Here is a 20,375-nt window from a genome sequence, read left to right as displayed (position 1 = left end):
AGGACACACTTCCTGTGTTTCGCCTGTGCACAACATATTTCCTGTTGCTCTCCAGAGACAGACATACTTCCTATTCTTTGTGCAAGACACACTTCCTGTGTTTCTCCTGGGTAGGACACACTTCCTGTTGCTCTCCTGAGACAGACGTACTTACTGTACTTCCTCTGTTCAGGACACATTTCCTGTGTTTCTCCAGTGCAGGACACAGTTCCTGTTGCTCTCCTGAGACAGACATGCTTCCTATTCTTCCTCAGGCAGGACACACTTCCTGTGGTTCGTAGAGCACACACTTCCTGTTGCTCTTTTGACACATACTTTCAGTTCTTCTGTGTACTGACACACTTCCTGTGGTTCTCTCGTGCAGGACACACTTCCTGTTGCTCTCTTGAGACAGACATGCTTGGTGTTTTTCCTCTGCATGACACACTTCCTGTGTTTCTTTTGTGCAGGACACACTTCCTGTCACTCTCCCGAGAGAGATGTACTTCCTTATCTTCCTCTATGCAGGACACACTTCCTGTGTTTCTTCTGAGCAGGACACACTTCCTGTTGCTCTCCTGAGACAGATGTACCTCCTGTTTTTCTTCTGTATACGACAAACTTCCTGTGTGTCTCCCGTGCAGGACACACTTCCTGTTGCTCTCCTGAGACAAACCTACTTCCTGTTTTTCCTCTGTGTAGGACACACTTCCTGTGTTTCTCCAGTGTAGGACACACTTCCTGTTGCTCTCCTGAGACAGGCGTATTTACTCATCTTTTTCTGTGCAGGACACACTTCCTGTGTTGCTCCAGTGCAGGACACACTTCCTGTTGCTCTCCAGAGACAGACGCACCTTCTGTTCTTCCTCACTGCAGGAAACACTTCCTGTGTTTCTCCTGTGCAGGACACACTTTCTATCACTCTCCCGAGACACACATAGTTCCTATTCTTCCTCTGTGCAGGACACACTTCCTGTGTTTCTCCTGTGCAGGATGCACTTCCTTTTGTTCTCCCGAGACAGACCTACTTCCTTTTCTTCCTCTGTGCAGGACACACTTTCTGTGTTACTTCTGGGCAGGACACACTTCCTGTTGCTCTCCTGAGACAGACGTACTTCGTGTTCTTCCTCCGTGCAGGACACACTTCCTGTGTTTCGCCTGTGCACAACATATTTCCTGTTGCTCTCCAGAGACAGACATATTTCCTATTCTTTGTGCAAGACACACTTCCTGTGTTTCTCCTGGGTAGGACACACTTCCTGTTGCTCTCCTGAGACAGACGTACTTACTGTACTTCCTCTGTTCAGGACACATTTCCTGTGTTTTTCCAGTGCAGGACACAGTTCCTGTTGCTCTCCTGAGACAGACATGCTTCCTATTCTTCCTCTGGCAGGACACACTTCCTGTGGTTCGTAGAGCACACACTTCCTGTTGCTCTTTTGACACATACTATCAGTTCTTCTGTGTACGACACACTTCCTGTGGTTCTCTCGTGCAGGACACACTTCCTGTTGCTCTCTTGAGACAGACATGCTTGGTGTTTTTCCTCTGTGCATGACACACTTCCTGTGTTTCTTTTGTGCAGGACACACTTCCTGTCACTCTCCCGAGAGAGATGTACTTCCTTATCTTCCTCTATGCAGGACACACTTCCTGTGTTTCTTCTGGGCAGGACACACTTCCTGTTGCTCTCCTGAGACAGATGTACCTCCTGTTTTTCTTCTGTATACGACAAACTTCCTGTGTGTCTCCCGTGCAGGACACACTTCCTGTTGCTCTCCTGAGACAAACCTACTTCCTGTTATTCCTCTGTGTAGGACACACTTCCTGTGTTTCTCCAGTGTAGGACACACTTCCTGTTGCTCTCCTGAGACAGGCATATTTACTCATCTTTTTCTGTGCAGGACACACTTCCTGTGTTGCTCCAGTGCAGGACACACTTCCTGTTGCTCTCCAGAGACAGACGCACCCTCTGTTCTTCCTCACTGCAGGAAACACTTTCTGTGTTTCTCCTGTGCAGGAAACACTTTCTATCACTCTCCCGAGACACACATAGTTCCTATTCTTCCTCTGTGCAGGACACACTTCCTGTGTTTCTCCTGTGCAGGATACACTTGCTTTTTTTCTCCCGAGACAGGCCTACTTCCTTTTCTTCCTCTGTGCAGGACACACTTTCTGTGTTTCTCCTTGGCAGGACACACTGCCTGTTGCTCTCCTGAGACAGACGTACTTCCTGTTCTTCCTCCATTCAGGACACACTTCCTGTGTTTCGCCTGTGCACAACACATTTCCTGTTGCTCTCCTGAGACAGACATACTTCCTGTTCTACCTTTGTGCAAGACACACTTCCTGTGTTTCTCCTGTGCATTACACATATCCTTTGGCTCTCCTAAGACAGACGTACTTCCTGTTTTTCCTCTGTGCAGGACACACTCTCTGTGTTTCTCCTGGGTAGGACACACTTCCTGTTGCTCTCCTGAGACAGACGTACTTACTGTACATCCTCTGTTCAGGACACATTTCTTGTGTTTCTCCAGTGCAGGACACACTTCCTGTTGCTCTCCTGAGACAGACATGCTTCCTGTTCTGTGTACGACACACTTCCTGTGGTTCTCTCGTGCAGGACACACTTCCTGTTGCTCTCTAGAGACAGACATCCTTGGTCTTCCTCTGTGCATGACACACTTCCTGTGTTTCTTTTGTGCAGGACACACTTCCTGTCACTCTCCCGAGAGAGATATTCTTCCTTATCTTCCTCTATGCAGGACACACTTCCTGTGTTTCTCTTCGGCAGGACACACTTCCTGTTGCTCTCCTGAGACAGACGTACTTCCTGTTCCTCCGTGCAGGACCCACTTCCTGTGTTTCACCTGTGCTCGACACATTTCCTGTTGCTCTTCTGAGACAGACATACTTTCTGTTTTTCCTCTGTGCAAGACACACTTCCTGTGTTTCTCCTTTGGATTACACATATCCTTTGGCTCTTTTAAGACGTACTTTATGTTCTTCCTCTGTGCAGGACACTCTGTGTTTCTCCTGGGTAGGACACACTTCCTGTTGCTCTCCTGAGACAGACGTACTTACTGTTTTTCCTCAGTGCAGGACACACTTCCTGTGTTTCTCCTATCCGGACAACTTTCTGTTACTCTCCTGAGGGAGACTTGCTTTCTGATCTTTCTCTGTGCAGGACGCACTTCCTGTGTTACTCCTGGGCAGCACACACTTCCTGTTGCTCTGATGAGACAGACCTACTTCCTGTACTTTTGCTGTGCAGGACTGACTTTCTGTGTTTCTCTTGTGCAGGACACACTTCCTGTTGCTCTCCTGAGACAGACGTACCTCCTGTTTTTCTTCTGTGTATGACACACTTCCTGTGTCTCCTGTGCAGGACACACTTCCTGTTTATCTCCTGAGAAAGACCTACTTTCTGTTTTTTCTCTGTGTAGGACACACTTCCTGTGTTTCTCCAGTGTAGGACACACTTTCTGTTGCTCTCCTGAGACAGGTGTACTTACCATTCTTTTTCTGTGCAGGAAACACTTCCTGTGTTGCTCCAGTGCAGGACACACTTCCTGTTGCTCTTCAAAGACAGACATACCTTCTGTTCTTTCTCACTGCAGGAAACACTTCCTGTGTTTCTCCTGTGCAGGACACACTTCCTGTTACTCTCCTGAGACAGACATACCTCCTGTTTTTCTTCTGTGTATGACACACTTCTTGAGTTTCTCCCGTGCAGGACACACTTCCTGTTGCTCTCCTGAGACATACGTATTTCCTCTTTTTCCTCTGTGAAGGACACACTTCCTGTCACTCTCCTGAGACACACGTAGTTCTTATTCTTCCTCTGTGCAAAACACACTTCCTGTATTTCTTCTGTGCAGGATACACTTTCTTTTTTTCTTTCGAGACAGACCTACTTTCTTTTCTTCCTCTGTGCAAGACACAATTCCTGTGTTTCTCCTTTGCATTACACATATCCTTTGGCTCTTTTAAGACGTACTTTATGTTCTTCCTCTGTGCAGGACACACTCTCTGTGTTTCTCCTGGGTAGGACACACTTCCTGTTGCTCTCCTGAGACAGACGTACTTACTGTTTTTTCTCAGTGCAGGACACACTTCCTGTGTTTCGCCTGTGCACAACACATATCCTGTTGCTCTCCTGAGACAGACATACTTCCTGTTTTTCCTCTGTGCAAGACACACTTCCTGTGTTTCTCCTTTGCATTACACATATCCTTTGGCTCTTTTAAGACTTACTTTATGTTCTTCCTCTGTGCAGGACACACTCTGTGTTTCTCCTGGGTAGGACACACTTCCTGTTGCTCTCCTGAGACAGACGTACTTATTGTTCTTTCTCAGTGCAGGACACACTTCCTGTGTATCTCCTATCCGGACAACTTCCTATTACTCTCCTGAGGGAGACTTGCTTTCTGTTCTCTCTCTGTGCGGGACACACTTTCTGTGTTATTCCTGGGCAGCACACACTTCCTGTTGCTCTGATGAGACAGACCTACTTCCTGTACTTTTGCTGTTCAGGACTAACTTTCTGTGTTTCTCCTGTGCAGGACACACTTCCTGTTGCTCTCCTGAGAGAGACCTACTTCCTGTTTTTTTTCTGTGTAGGACACACTTCCTGTGTTTCTCCAGTGTAGGACACACTTCCTGCTGCTCTCCTGAAACAGGCGTACTTCCCTTTTTTTCTGTGCAGGACACACTTCCTGTGTTGCTCCAGTGCAGGACACACTTCCTGTTGCGCTTCAAAGACAGACGTACCTCCTGTTCTTTCTCACTGCAGGAAACACTTCCTGTGTTTCTCCTGTGCAGGACACACTTCCTGTTGCTCTCCTGAGACAGAGGTACCTCCTTTTATTCTGTATACGACACACTTCCTGTGTGTCTTTCGTGCAGGACACATATCGTGTTGCTCTCCCGATACAGACCTACTTCCTGTTTTTCCTCTGTATTGGATACACTTCCTGTGTTTCTTCAGTGTAGGACACACTTCCTGTTGCTCTCCTGAGACAGGCGTACTTACTCATCTTTTTCTGTGCAGGACACACTTCCTGTGTTGCTCCAGTGCAGGACACACTTCCTGTTGCTCTCCAGAGACAGAAGTACCTCCTGTTCTTCCTCAATGTGGGAAACACTTCCTGTGTATCTCCTGTGCAGGACACACTTCCTGTTGCTCTCCTGAGACAGACGTACCTCCTGTTTTTCTTCTGTGTATGACACACTTCCTGTGTGTCTCCCGTGCAGGACACACTTTCTGTTACTCTCCTGAGAAAGACATACTTCCTGTTTTTCCTCGGTGTAGGACACACTTCCTGTGTTTCTCCAGTGTATGACACACTTCCTGTTGCTCTTCTGAAACAGGCATACTTACCCTTGTTTTTCTGTGCAGGACACACTTCCTGTTGCTCTTCAAAGACAGACGTACCTCCTGTTCTTTCTCACTGCAGGAAACACTTCCTGTGTTTCTCCTGTGCAGGACACACTTCCTGTTGCTCTCCAGAGACAGACGTACCTCCTGTTCTTCCTCACTGCAGGAAACACTTTCTGTGTTTCTTTGGTGCAGGACACTCTTCCTGTCACTCTCCCGAGACACACGTAGTTCCTATTCTTCCTCTGTGCAGGACACACTTCCTGTGTTTCTTCTGTGCAGGACACACTTCCTGTTGCTCTTTTGAGACAGACCCACTTCCTGTAGTTTTCCTGTGCAGGACTGACTTCCTGTGTTTCTTCTGGGCAGGACACACTTCCTGTTGCTCTCCTGAGACTGACCTACTTTCTGTTTTTCCCTCTGCAGGATACACTTCCTGTGTGTCTTCTTTGCAGGACACACTTCCTGTTGCTCTTCTGAGGCAGACCTACTTCCTGTACTTCCCTGTGCAGGATGGACTTCTTTTCTTTCTCCATTGCAGGACACACTTTCTGTTGCTCCCCTGATACTGACTTTCCTGTTCTTCCTCACTGCAGAACACACTTCCTTTGTTTCTTCTGTGCAGGACACACTTTCTGTTGCTCTCCTGAGACAGATGTACTTATTGTTCTTCCTCAGTGCAGGACACACTTCCTGTTGCTCTCTTGAGATGGACCTACTTTGTGTTCTTCCTGTTTGAAGGACACACTTCCTGTGTTTTTCCTGTGCAGTTCACACTTTCTGTCGCTCTCCTCACACAGACCTACTTTCTGTATTCCTATGAGCAGGACACACTTCCTGTGTCTCTCCTGTGCAGGACAAATGTCCTGTTGCTCTCCTCACACAGGCCTACTTCCTGTTCTTTTTCTGTGCAGGACACAATTCCTGTGTTTCTCCTATGCAGACAACTTCCTGTTACTCTGCTGAGGGAGACTTGCTTTCTGTTCTTCCTCTGTGCATGACACACTTCCTGTGTTTCTCCTGGGCAGCACACACTTTCTGTTGCTCTGATGAGACAGACCTACTTCCTGTACTTTTGCTGTGCAGGACACACTTCCTGTTGCTCTTCTCCTGTTTTTCTTCTGTATCTGACACACTTCCTGTGTGTCTCCCGTGCAGGACACACTTTCTGTTGCTCTCCTGAGACAGACCTACTTCCTGTTTTTCCTCTGTGTAGGACACACTTCCTGTGTTTCTCCACTGTAGGACACACTTCCTGTTGATCTCCTGAGACAGGCGTACTTACTCTTCTATTTCTGTGCTGGACACACTTCCTGTGTTGCTCCAGTGCAGGACACACTTCCTGTTGCTCTCCAGAGACAGACGTACCTCCTGTTCTTCCTCACTGCAGGAAACACTTCCTGTGTTTCTCCTGTGCAGGACACACTTCCTGTTCCTCTGCTGTGACAGACCTACTTCCTGTACTTTTGCTGTGCAGGACTGACTTTCTGTGTTTCTTTTGTGCAGGACACACTTCCTGTTGCTCTCCAGAGACAGACGTACCTCCTGTTCTTCCTCACTGCAGGAAACACTTCCTGTGTTTCTCCTTTGCAGGACACACTTCCTGTCACTCTCCCAAGACACACGTAGTTCCTATTATTTTTCTGTGCAGGACACACTTCCTGTGTTTCTCCTGTGCAGGACGCACTTCCTGTTCCTCTGCTGTGACAGACCTACTTCCTTTTCTTCCTCTGTGCAGGACACAGTTTCTGTGTTACTTCTGGGCAGGACACACTTCCTGTTGCTCTCCTGAGACAGACGTACTTCCTGTTCTTCCTCCGTGCAGGACACACTTCCTGTGTTTCGCCTGTGCACAACATATTTCCTGTTGCTCTCCAGAGACAGACATACTTCCTATTCTTTGTGCAAGACACACTTCCTGTGTTTCTCCTGGGTAGGACACACTTCCTGTTGCTCTCCTGAGACAGACGTACTTACTGTACTTCCTCTGTTCAGGACACATTTCCTGTGTTTCTCCAGTGCAGGACACAGTTCCTGTTGCTCTCCTGAGACAGACATGCTTCCTATTCTTCCTCAGGCAGGACACACTTCCTGTGGTTCGTAGAGCACACACTTCCTGTTGCTCTTTTGACACATACTTTCAGTTCTTCTGTGTACTGACACACTTCCTGTGGTTCTCTCGTGCAGGACACACTTCCTGTTGCTCTCTTGAGACAGACATGCTTGGTGTTTTTCCTCTGCATGACACACTTCCTGTGTTTCTTTTGTGCAGGACACACTTCCTGTCACTCTCCCGAGAGAGATGTACTTCCTTATCTTCCTCTATGCAGGACACACTTCCTGTGTTTCTTCTGAGCAGGACACACTTCCTGTTGCTCTCCTGAGACAGATGTACCTCCTGTTTTTCTTCTGTATACGACAAACTTCCTGTGTGTCTCCCGTGCAGGACACACTTCCTGTTGCTCTCCTGAGACAAACCTACTTCCTGTTTTTCCTCTGTGTAGGACACACTTCCTGTGTTTCTCCAGTGTAGGACACACTTCCTGTTGCTCTCCTGAGACAGGCGTATTTACTCATCTTTTTCTGTGCAGGACACACTTCCTGTGTTGCTCCAGTGCAGGACACACTTCCTGTTGCTCTCCAGAGACAGACGCACCTTCTGTTCTTCCTCACTGCAGGAAACACTTCCTGTGTTTCTCCTGTGCAGGACACACTTTCTATCACTCTCCCGAGACACACATAGTTCCTATTCTTCCTCTGTGCAGGACACACTTCCTGTGTTTCTCCTGTGCAGGATGCACTTCCTTTTGTTCTCCCGAGACAGACCTACTTCCTTTTCTTCCTCTGTGCAGGACACACTTTCTGTGTTACTTCTGGGCAGGACACACTTCCTGTTGCTCTCCTGAGACAGACGTACTTCGTGTTCTTCCTCCGTGCAGGACACACTTCCTGTGTTTCGCCTGTGCACAACATATTTCCTGTTGCTCTCCAGAGACAGACATATTTCCTATTCTTTGTGCAAGACACACTTCCTGTGTTTCTCCTGGGTAGGACACACTTCCTGTTGCTCTCCTGAGACAGACGTACTTACTGTACTTCCTCTGTTCAGGACACATTTCCTGTGTTTTTCCAGTGCAGGACACAGTTCCTGTTGCTCTCCTGAGACAGACATGCTTCCTATTCTTCCTCTGGCAGGACACACTTCCTGTGGTTCGTAGAGCACACACTTCCTGTTGCTCTTTTGACACATACTATCAGTTCTTCTGTGTACGACACACTTCCTGTGGTTCTCTCGTGCAGGACACACTTCCTGTTGCTCTCTTGAGACAGACATGCTTGGTGTTTTTCCTCTGTGCATGACACACTTCCTGTGTTTCTTTTGTGCAGGACACACTTCCTGTCACTCTCCCGAGAGAGATGTACTTCCTTATCTTCCTCTATGCAGGACACACTTCCTGTGTTTCTTCTGGGCAGGACACACTTCCTGTTGCTCTCCTGAGACAGATGTACCTCCTGTTTTTCTTCTGTATACGACAAACTTCCTGTGTGTCTCCCGTGCAGGACACACTTCCTGTTGCTCTCCTGAGACAAACCTACTTCCTGTTATTCCTCTGTGTAGGACACACTTCCTGTGTTTCTCCAGTGTAGGACACACTTCCTGTTGCTCTCCTGAGACAGGCATATTTACTCATCTTTTTCTGTGCAGGACACACTTCCTGTGTTGCTCCAGTGCAGGACACACTTCCTGTTGCTCTCCAGAGACAGACGCACCCTCTGTTCTTCCTCACTGCAGGAAACACTTTCTGTGTTTCTCCTGTGCAGGAAACACTTTCTATCACTCTCCCGAGACACACATAGTTCCTATTCTTCCTCTGTGCAGGACACACTTCCTGTGTTTCTCCTGTGCAGGATACACTTGCTTTTTTTCTCCCGAGACAGGCCTACTTCCTTTTCTTCCTCTGTGCAGGACACACTTTCTGTGTTTCTCCTTGGCAGGACACACTGCCTGTTGCTCTCCTGAGACAGACGTACTTCCTGTTCTTCCTCCATTCAGGACACACTTCCTGTGTTTCGCCTGTGCACAACACATTTCCTGTTGCTCTCCTGAGACAGACATACTTCCTGTTCTACCTTTGTGCAAGACACACTTCCTGTGTTTCTCCTGTGCATTACACATATCCTTTGGCTCTCCTAAGACAGACGTACTTCCTGTTTTTCCTCTGTGCAGGACACACTCTCTGTGTTTCTCCTGGGTAGGACACACTTCCTGTTGCTCTCCTGAGACAGACGTACTTACTGTACATCCTCTGTTCAGGACACATTTCTTGTGTTTCTCCAGTGCAGGACACACTTCCTGTTGCTCTCCTGAGACAGACATGCTTCCTGTTCTGTGTACGACACACTTCCTGTGGTTCTCTCGTGCAGGACACACTTCCTGTTGCTCTCTAGAGACAGACATCCTTGGTCTTCCTCTGTGCATGACACACTTCCTGTGTTTCTTTTGTGCAGGACACACTTCCTGTCACTCTCCCGAGAGAGATATTCTTCCTTATCTTCCTCTATGCAGGACACACTTCCTGTGTTTCTCTTCGGCAGGACACACTTCCTGTTGCTCTCCTGAGACAGACGTACTTCCTGTTCCTCCGTGCAGGACCCACTTCCTGTGTTTCACCTGTGCTCGACACATTTCCTGTTGCTCTTCTGAGACAGACATACTTTCTGTTTTTCCTCTGTGCAAGACACACTTCCTGTGTTTCTCCTTTGGATTACACATATCCTTTGGCTCTTTTAAGACGTACTTTATGTTCTTCCTCTGTGCAGGACACTCTGTGTTTCTCCTGGGTAGGACACACTTCCTGTTGCTCTCCTGAGACAGACGTACTTACTGTTTTTCCTCAGTGCAGGACACACTTCCTGTGTTTCTCCTATCCGGACAACTTTCTGTTACTCTCCTGAGGGAGACTTGCTTTCTGATCTTTCTCTGTGCAGGACGCACTTCCTGTGTTACTCCTGGGCAGCACACACTTCCTGTTGCTCTGATGAGACAGACCTACTTCCTGTACTTTTGCTGTGCAGGACTGACTTTCTGTGTTTCTCTTGTGCAGGACACACTTCCTGTTGCTCTCCTGAGACAGACGTACCTCCTGTTTTTCTTCTGTGTATGACACACTTCCTGTGTCTCCTGTGCAGGACACACTTCCTGTTTATCTCCTGAGAAAGACCTACTTTCTGTTTTTTCTCTGTGTAGGACACACTTCCTGTGTTTCTCCAGTGTAGGACACACTTTCTGTTGCTCTCCTGAGACAGGTGTACTTACCATTCTTTTTCTGTGCAGGAAACACTTCCTGTGTTGCTCCAGTGCAGGACACACTTCCTGTTGCTCTTCAAAGACAGACATACCTTCTGTTCTTTCTCACTGCAGGAAACACTTCCTGTGTTTCTCCTGTGCAGGACACACTTCCTGTTACTCTCCTGAGACAGACATACCTCCTGTTTTTCTTCTGTGTATGACACACTTCTTGAGTTTCTCCCGTGCAGGACACACTTCCTGTTGCTCTCCTGAGACATACGTATTTCCTCTTTTTCCTCTGTGAAGGACACACTTCCTGTCACTCTCCTGAGACACACGTAGTTCTTATTCTTCCTCTGTGCAAAACACACTTCCTGTATTTCTTCTGTGCAGGATACACTTTCTTTTTTTCTTTCGAGACAGACCTACTTTCTTTTCTTCCTCTGTGCAAGACACAATTCCTGTGTTTCTCCTTTGCATTACACATATCCTTTGGCTCTTTTAAGACGTACTTTATGTTCTTCCTCTGTGCAGGACACACTCTCTGTGTTTCTCCTGGGTAGGACACACTTCCTGTTGCTCTCCTGAGACAGACGTACTTACTGTTTTTTCTCAGTGCAGGACACACTTCCTGTGTTTCGCCTGTGCACAACACATATCCTGTTGCTCTCCTGAGACAGACATACTTCCTGTTTTTCCTCTGTGCAAGACACACTTCCTGTGTTTCTCCTTTGCATTACACATATCCTTTGGCTCTTTTAAGACGTTCTTCCTCTGTGCAGGACACACTCTGTGTTTCTCCTGGGTAGGACACACTTCCTGTTGCTCTCCTGAGACAGACGTACTTATTGTTCTTTCTCAGTGCAGGACACACTTCCTGTGTATCTCCTATCCGGACAACTTCCTATTACTCTCCTGAGGGAGACTTGCTTTCTGTTCTCTCTCTGTGCGGGACACACTTTCTGTGTTATTCCTGGGCAGCACACACTTCCTGTTGCTCTGATGAGACAGACCTACTTCCTGTACTTTTGCTGTTCAGGACTAACTTTCTGTGTTTCTCCTGTGCAGGACACACTTCCTGTTGCTCTCCTGAGAGAGACCTACTTCCTGTTTTTTTTCTGTGTAGGACACACTTCCTGTGTTTCTCCAGTGTAGGACACACTTCCTGCTGCTCTCCTGAAACAGGCGTACTTCCCTTTTTTTCTGTGCAGGACACACTTCCTGTGTTGCTCCAGTGCAGGACACACTTCCTGTTGCGCTTCAAAGACAGACGTACCTCCTGTTCTTTCTCACTGCAGGAAACACTTCCTGTGTTTCTCCTGTGCAGGACACACTTCCTGTTGCTCTCCTGAGACAGAGGTACCTCCTTTTATTCTGTATACGACACACTTCCTGTGTGTCTTTCGTGCAGGACACATATCGTGTTGCTCTCCCGATACAGACCTACTTCCTGTTTTTCCTCTGTATTGGATACACTTCCTGTGTTTCTTCAGTGTAGGACACACTTCCTGTTGCTCTCCTGAGACAGGCGTACTTACTCATCTTTTTCTGTGCAGGACACACTTCCTGTGTTGCTCCAGTGCAGGACACACTTCCTGTTGCTCTCCAGAGACAGAAGTACCTCCTGTTCTTCCTCAATGTGGGAAACACTTCCTGTGTATCTCCTGTGCAGGACACACTTCCTGTTGCTCTCCTGAGACAGACGTACCTCCTGTTTTTCTTCTGTGTATGACACACTTCCTGTGTGTCTCCCGTGCAGGACACACTTTCTGTTACTCTCCTGAGAAAGACATACTTCCTGTTTTTCCTCGGTGTAGGACACACTTCCTGTGTTTCTCCAGTGTATGACACACTTCCTGTTGCTCTTCTGAAACAGGCATACTTACCCTTGTTTTTCTGTGCAGGACACACTTCCTGTTGCTCTTCAAAGACAGACGTACCTCCTGTTCTTTCTCACTGCAGGAAACACTTCCTGTGTTTCTCCTGTGCAGGACACACTTCCTGTTGCTCTCCAGAGACAGACGTACCTCCTGTTCTTCCTCACTGCAGGAAACACTTTCTGTGTTTCTTTGGTGCAGGACACTCTTCCTGTCACTCTCCCGAGACACACGTAGTTCCTATTCTTCCTCTGTGCAGGACACACTTCCTGTGTTTCTTCTGTGCAGGACACACTTCCTGTTGCTCTTTTGAGACAGACCCACTTCCTGTAGTTTTCCTGTGCAGGACTGACTTCCTGTGTTTCTTCTGGGCAGGACACACTTCCTGTTGCTCTCCTGAGACTGACCTACTTTCTGTTTTTCCCTCTGCAGGATACACTTCCTGTGTGTCTTCTTTGCAGGACACACTTCCTGTTGCTCTTCTGAGGCAGACCTACTTCCTGTACTTCCCTGTGCAGGATGGACTTCTTTTCTTTCTCCATTGCAGGACACACTTTCTGTTGCTCCCCTGATACTGACTTTCCTGTTCTTCCTCACTGCAGAACACACTTCCTTTGTTTCTTCTGTGCAGGACACACTTTCTGTTGCTCTCCTGAGACAGATGTACTTATTGTTCTTCCTCAGTGCAGGACACACTTCCTGTTGCTCTCTTGAGATGGACCTACTTTGTGTTCTTCCTGTTTGAAGGACACACTTCCTGTGTTTTTCCTGTGCAGTTCACACTTTCTGTCGCTCTCCTCACACAGACCTACTTTCTGTATTCCTATGAGCAGGACACACTTCCTGTGTCTCTCCTGTGCAGGACAAATGTCCTGTTGCTCTCCTCACACAGGCCTACTTCCTGTTCTTTTTCTGTGCAGGACACAATTCCTGTGTTTCTCCTATGCAGACAACTTCCTGTTACTCTGCTGAGGGAGACTTGCTTTCTGTTCTTCCTCTGTGCATGACACACTTCCTGTGTTTCTCCTGGGCAGCACACACTTTCTGTTGCTCTGATGAGACAGACCTACTTCCTGTACTTTTGCTGTGCAGGACACACTTCCTGTTGCTCTTCTCCTGTTTTTCTTCTGTATCTGACACACTTCCTGTGTGTCTCCCGTGCAGGACACACTTTCTGTTGCTCTCCTGAGACAGACCTACTTCCTGTTTTTCCTCTGTGTAGGACACACTTCCTGTGTTTCTCCACTGTAGGACACACTTCCTGTTGATCTCCTGAGACAGGCGTACTTACTCTTCTATTTCTGTGCTGGACACACTTCCTGTGTTGCTCCAGTGCAGGACACACTTCCTGTTGCTCTCCAGAGACAGACGTACCTCCTGTTCTTCCTCACTGCAGGAAACACTTCCTGTGTTTCTCCTGTGCAGGACACACTTCCTGTTCCTCTGCTGTGACAGACCTACTTCCTGTACTTTTGCTGTGCAGGACTGACTTTCTGTGTTTCTTTTGTGCAGGACACACTTCCTGTTGCTCTCCAGAGACAGACGTACCTCCTGTTCTTCCTCACTGCAGGAAACACTTCCTGTGTTTCTCCTTTGCAGGACACACTTCCTGTCACTCTCCCAAGACACACGTAGTTCCTATTATTTTTCTGTGCAGGACACACTTCCTGTGTTTCTCCTGTGCAGGACGCACTTCCTGTTCCTCTGCTGTGACAGACCTACTTCCTTTTCTTCCTCTGTGCAGGACACAGTTTCTGTGTTACTTCTGGGCAGGACACACTTCCTGTTGCTCTCCTGAGACAGACGTACTTCCTGTTCTTCCTCCGTGCAGGACACACTTCCTGTGTTTCGCCTGTGCACAACATATTTCCTGTTGCTCTCCAGAGACAGACATACTTCCTATTCTTTGTGCAAGACACACTTCCTGTGTTTCTCCTGGGTAGGACACACTTCCTGTTGCTCTCCTGAGACAGACGTACTTACTGTACTTCCTCTGTTCAGGACACATTTCCTGTGTTTCTCCAGTGCAGGACACAGTTCCTGTTGCTCTCCTGAGACAGACATGCTTCCTATTCTTCCTCAGGCAGGACACACTTCCTGTGGTTCGTAGAGCACACACTTCCTGTTGCTCTTTTGACACATACTTTCAGTTCTTCTGTGTACTGACACACTTCCTGTGGTTCTCTCGTGCAGGACACACTTCCTGTTGCTCTCTTGAGACAGACATGCTTGGTGTTTTTCCTCTGCATGACACACTTCCTGTGTTTCTTTTGTGCAGGACACACTTCCTGTCACTCTCCCGAGAGAGATGTACTTCCTTATCTTCCTCTATGCAGGACACACTTCCTGTGTTTCTTCTGAGCAGGACACACTTCCTGTTGCTCTCCTGAGACAGATGTACCTCCTGTTTTTCTTCTGTATACGACAAACTTCCTGTGTGTCTCCCGTGCAGGACACACTTCCTGTTGCTCTCCTGAGACAAACCTACTTCCTGTTTTTCCTCTGTGTAGGACACACTTCCTGTGTTTCTCCAGTGTAGGACACACTTCCTGTTGCTCTCCTGAGACAGGCGTATTTACTCATCTTTTTCTGTGCAGGACACACTTCCTGTGTTGCTCCAGTGCAGGACACACTTCCTGTTGCTCTCCAGAGACAGACGCACCTTCTGTTCTTCCTCACTGCAGGAAACACTTCCTGTGTTTCTCCTGTGCAGGACACACTTTCTATCACTCTCCCGAGACACACATAGTTCCTATTCTTCCTCTGTGCAGGACACACTTCCTGTGTTTCTCCTGTGCAGGATGCACTTCCTTTTGTTCTCCCGAGACAGACCTACTTCCTTTTCTTCCTCTGTGCAGGACACACTTTCTGTGTTACTTCTGGGCAGGACACACTTCCTGTTGCTCTCCTGAGACAGACGTACTTCGTGTTCTTCCTCCGTGCAGGACACACTTCCTGTGTTTCGCCTGTGCACAACATATTTCCTGTTGCTCTCCAGAGACAGACATATTTCCTATTCTTTGTGCAAGACACACTTCCTGTGTTTCTCCTGGGTAGGACACACTTCCTGTTGCTCTCCTGAGACAGACGTACTTACTGTACTTCCTCTGTTCAGGACACATTTCCTGTGTTTTTCCAGTGCAGGACACAGTTCCTGTTGCTCTCCTGAGACAGACATGCTTCCTATTCTTCCTCTGGCAGGACACACTTCCTGTGGTTCGTAGAGCACACACTTCCTGTTGCTCTTTTGACACATACTATCAGTTCTTCTGTGTACGACACACTTCCTGTGGTTCTCTCGTGCAGGACACACTTCCTGTTGCTCTCTTGAGACAGACATGCTTGGTGTTTTTCCTCTGTGCATGACACACTTCCTGTGTTTCTTTTGTGCAGGACACACTTCCTGTCACTCTCCCGAGAGAGATGTACTTCCTTATCTTCCTCTATGCAGGACACACTTCCTGTGTTTCTTCTGGGCAGGACACACTTCCTGTTGCTCTCCTGAGACAGATGTACCTCCTGTTTTTCTTCTGTATACGACAAACTTCCTGTGTGTCTCCCGTGCAGGACACACTTCCTGTTGCTCTCCTGAGACAAACCTACTTCCTGTTATTCCTCTGTGTAGGACACACTTCCTGTGTTTCTCCAGTGTAGGACACACTTCCTGTTGCTCTCCTGAGACAGGCATATTTACTCATCTTTTTCTGTGCAGGACACACTTCCTGTGTTGCTCCAGTGCAGGACACACTTCCTGTTGCTCTCCAGAGACAGACGCACCCTCTGTTCTTCCTCACTGCAGGAAACACTTTCTGTGTTTCTCCTGTGCAGGAAACACTTTCTATCACTCTCCCGAGACACACATAGTTCCTATTCTTCCTCTGTGCAGGACACACTTCCTGTGTTTCTCCTGTGCAGGATACACTTGCTTTTTTTCTCCCGAGACAGGCCTACTTCCTTTTCTTCCTCTGTGCAGGACACACTTTCTGTGTTTCTCCTTGGCAGGACACACTGCCTGTTGCTCTCCTGAGACAGACGTACTTCCTGTTCTTCCTCCATTCAGGACACACTTCCTGTGTTTCGCCTGTGCACAACACATTTCCTGTTGCTCTCCTGAGACAGACATACTTCCTGTTCTACCTTTGTGCAAGACACACTTCCTGTGTTTCTCCTGTGCATTACACATATCCTTTGGCTCTCCTAAGACAGACGTACTTCCTGTTTTTCCTCTGTGCAGGACACACTCTCTGTGTTTCTCCTGGGTAGGACACACTTCCTGTTGCTCTCCTGAGACAGACGTACTTACTGTACATCCTCTGTTCAGGACACATTTCTTGTGTTTCTCCAGTGCAGGACACACTTCCTGTTGCTCTCCTGAGACAGACATGCTTCCTGTTCTGTGTACGACACACTTCCTGTGGTTCTCTCGTGCAGGACACACTTCCTGTTGCTCTCTAGAGACAGACATCCTTGGTCTTCCTCTGTGCATGACACACTTCCTGTGTTTCTTTTGTGCAGGACACACTTCCTGTCACTCTCCCGAGAGAGATATTCTTCCTTATCTTCCTCTATGCAGGACACACTTCCTGTGTTTCTCTTCGGCAGGACACACTTCCTGTTGCTCTCCTGAGACAGACGTACTTCCTGTTCCTCCGTGCAGGACCCACTTCCTGTGTTTCACCTGTGCTCGACACATTTCCTGTTGCTCTTCTGAGACAGACATACTTTCTGTTTTTCCTCTGTGCAACACACTTCCTGTGTTTCTCCTTTGGATTACACATATCCTTTGGCTCTTTTAAGACGTACTTTATGTTCTTCCTCTGTGCAGGACACTCTGTGTTTCTCCTGGGTAGGACACACTTCCTGTTGCTCTCCTGAGACAGACGTACTTACTGTTTTTCCTCAGTGCAGGACACACTTCCTGTGTTTCTCCTATCCGGACAACTTTCTGTTACTCTCCTGAGGGAGACTTGCTTTCTGATCTTTCTCTGTGCAGGACGCACTTCCTGTGTTACTCCTGGGCAGCACACACTTCCTGTTGCTCTGATGAGACAGACCTACTTCCTGTACTTTTGCTGTGCAGGACTGACTTTCTGTGTTTCTCTTGTGCAGGACACACTTCCTGTTGCTCTCCTGAGACAGACGTACCTCCTGTTTTTCTTCTGTGTATGACACACTTCCTGTGTCTCCTGTGCAGGACACACTTCCTGTTTATCTCCTGAGAAAGACCTACTTTCTGTTTTTTCTCTGTGTAGGACACACTTCCTGTGTTTCTCCAGTGTAGGACACACTTTCTGTTGCTCTCCTGAGACAGGTGTACTTACCATTCTTTTTCTGTGCAGGAAACACTTCCTGTGTTGCTCCAGTGCAGGACACACTTCCTGTTGCTCTTCAAAGACAGACATACCTTCTGTTCTTTCTCACTGCAGGAAACACTTCCTGTGTTTCTCCTGTGCAGGACACACTTCCTGTTACTCTCCTGAGACAGACATACCTCCTGTTTTTCTTCTGTGTATGACACACTTCTTGAGTTTCTCCCGTGCAGGACACACTTCCTGTTGCTCTCCTGAGACATACGTATTTCCTCTTTTTCCTCTGTGAAGGACACACTTCCTGTCACTCTCCTGAGACACACGTAGTTCTTATTCTTCCTCTGTGCAAAACACACTTCCTGTATTTCTTCTGTGCAGGATACACTTTCTTTTTTTCTTTCGAGACAGACCTACTTTCTTTTCTTCCTCTGTGCAAGACACAATTCCTGTGTTTCTCCTTTGCATTACACATATCCTTTGGCTCTTTTAAGACGTACTTTATGTTCTTCCTCTGTGCAGGACACACTCTCTGTGTTTCTCCTGGGTAGGACACACTTCCTGTTGCTCTCCTGAGACAGACGTACTTACTGTTTTTTCTCAGTGCAGGACACACTTCCTGTGTTTCGCCTGTGCACAACACATATCCTGTTGCTCTCCTGAGACAGACATACTTCCTGTTTTTCCTCTGTGCAAGACACACTTCCTGTGTTTCTCCTTTGCATTACACATATCCTTTGGCTCTTTTAAGACTTACTTTATGTTCTTCCTCTGTGCAGGACACACTCTGTGTTTCTCCTGGGTAGGACACACTTCCTGTTGCTCTCCTGAGACAGACGTACTTATTGTTCTTTCTCAGTGCAGGACACACTTCCTGTGTATCTCCTATCCGGACAACTTCCTATTACTCTCCTGAGGGAGACTTGCTTTCTGTTCTCTCTCTGTGCGGGACACACTTTCTGTGTTATTCCTGGGCAGCACACACTTCCTGTTGCTCTGATGAGACAGACCTACTTCCTGTACTTTTGCTGTTCAGGACTAACTTTCTGTGTTTCTCCTGTGCAGGACACACTTCCTGTTGCTCTCCTGAGAGAGACCTACTTCCTGTTTTTTTTCTGTGTAGGACACACTTCCTGTGTTTCTCCAGTGTAGGACACACTTCCTGCTGCTCTCCTGAAACAGGCGTACTTCCCTTTTTTTCTGTGCAGGACACACTTCCTGTGTTGCTCCAGTGCAGGACACACTTCCTGTTGCGCTTCAAAGACAGACGTACCTCCTGTTCTTTCTCACTGCAGGAAACACTTCCTGTGTTTCTCCTGTGCAGGACACACTTCCTGTTGCTCTCCTGAGACAGAGGTACCTCCTTTTATTCTGTATACGACACACTTCCTGTGTGTCTTTCGTGCAGGACACATATCGTGTTGCTCTCCCGATACAGACCTACTTCCTGTTTTTCCTCTGTATTGGATACACTTCCTGTGTTTCTTCAGTGTAGGACACACTTCCTGTTGCTCTCCTGAGACAGGCGTACTTACTCATCTTTTTCTGTGCAGGACACACTTCCTGTGTTGCTCCAGTGCAGGACACACTTCCTGTTGCTCTCCAGAGACAGAAGTACCTCCTGTTCTTCCTCAATGTGGGAAACACTTCCTGTGTATCTCCTGTGCAGGACACACTTCCTGTTGCTCTCCTGAGACAGACGTACCTCCTGTTTTTCTTCTGTGTATGACACACTTCCTGTGTGTCTCCCGTGCAGGACACACTTTCTGTTACTCTCCTGAGAAAGACATACTTCCTGTTTTTCCTCGGTGTAGGACACACTTCCTGTGTTTCTCCAGTGTATGACACACTTCCTGTTGCTCTTCTGAAACAGGCATACTTACCCTTGTTTTTCTGTGCAGGACACACTTCCTGTTGCTCTTCAAAGACAGACGTACCTCCTGTTCTTTCTCACTGCAGGAAACACTTCCTGTGTTTCTCCTGTGCAGGACACACTTCCTGTTGCTCTCCAGAGACAGACGTACCTCCTGTTCTTCCTCACTGCAGGAAACACTTTCTGTGTTTCTTTGGTGCAGGACACTCTTCCTGTCACTCTCCCGAGACACACGTAGTTCCTATTCTTCCTCTGTGCAGGACACACTTCCTGTGTTTCTTCTGTGCAGGACACACTTCCTGTTGCTCTTTTGAGACAAACCCACTTCCTGTAGTTTTCCTGTGCAGGACTGACTTCCTGTGTTTCTTCTGGGCAGGACACACTTCCTGTTGCTCTCCTGAGACTGACCTACTTTCTGTTTTTCCCTCTGCAGGATACACTTCCTGTGTGTCTTCTTTGCAGGACACACTTCCTGTTGCTCTTCTGAGGCAGACCTACTTCCTGTACTTCCCTGTGCAGGATGGACTTCTTTTCTTTCTCCATTGCAGGACACACTTTCTGTTGCTCCCCTGATACTGACTTTCCTGTTCTTCCTCACTGCAGAACACACTTCCTTTGTTTCTTCTGTGCAGGACACACTTTCTGTTGCTCTCCTGAGACAGATGTACTT

At 47.7% G+C, this 20,375-nt stretch overlaps 1 protein-coding gene across 1 annotated transcript in view; it reads left to right on the top strand.

Annotated features, from left to right (window-relative positions):
• The window catches only part of LOC100413917 (colony stimulating factor 2 receptor subunit alpha), a 156,016-nt gene that overhangs the window by 62,428 nt on the left and 73,213 nt on the right, over positions 1-20,375 (top strand). The gene's annotated exons all lie outside the window — the stretch shown is intronic.

The sequence above is a fragment of the Callithrix jacchus genome, chromosome X, assembly GCF_049354715.1.
Source record: "Callithrix jacchus isolate 240 chromosome X, calJac240_pri, whole genome shotgun sequence".
Taxonomy (NCBI): Eukaryota; Metazoa; Chordata; class Mammalia; order Primates; family Cebidae; genus Callithrix; species Callithrix jacchus.
Note: the sequence above shows the minus strand (reverse complement) of the source record. Positions and strands in the feature narration are given on the sequence as shown.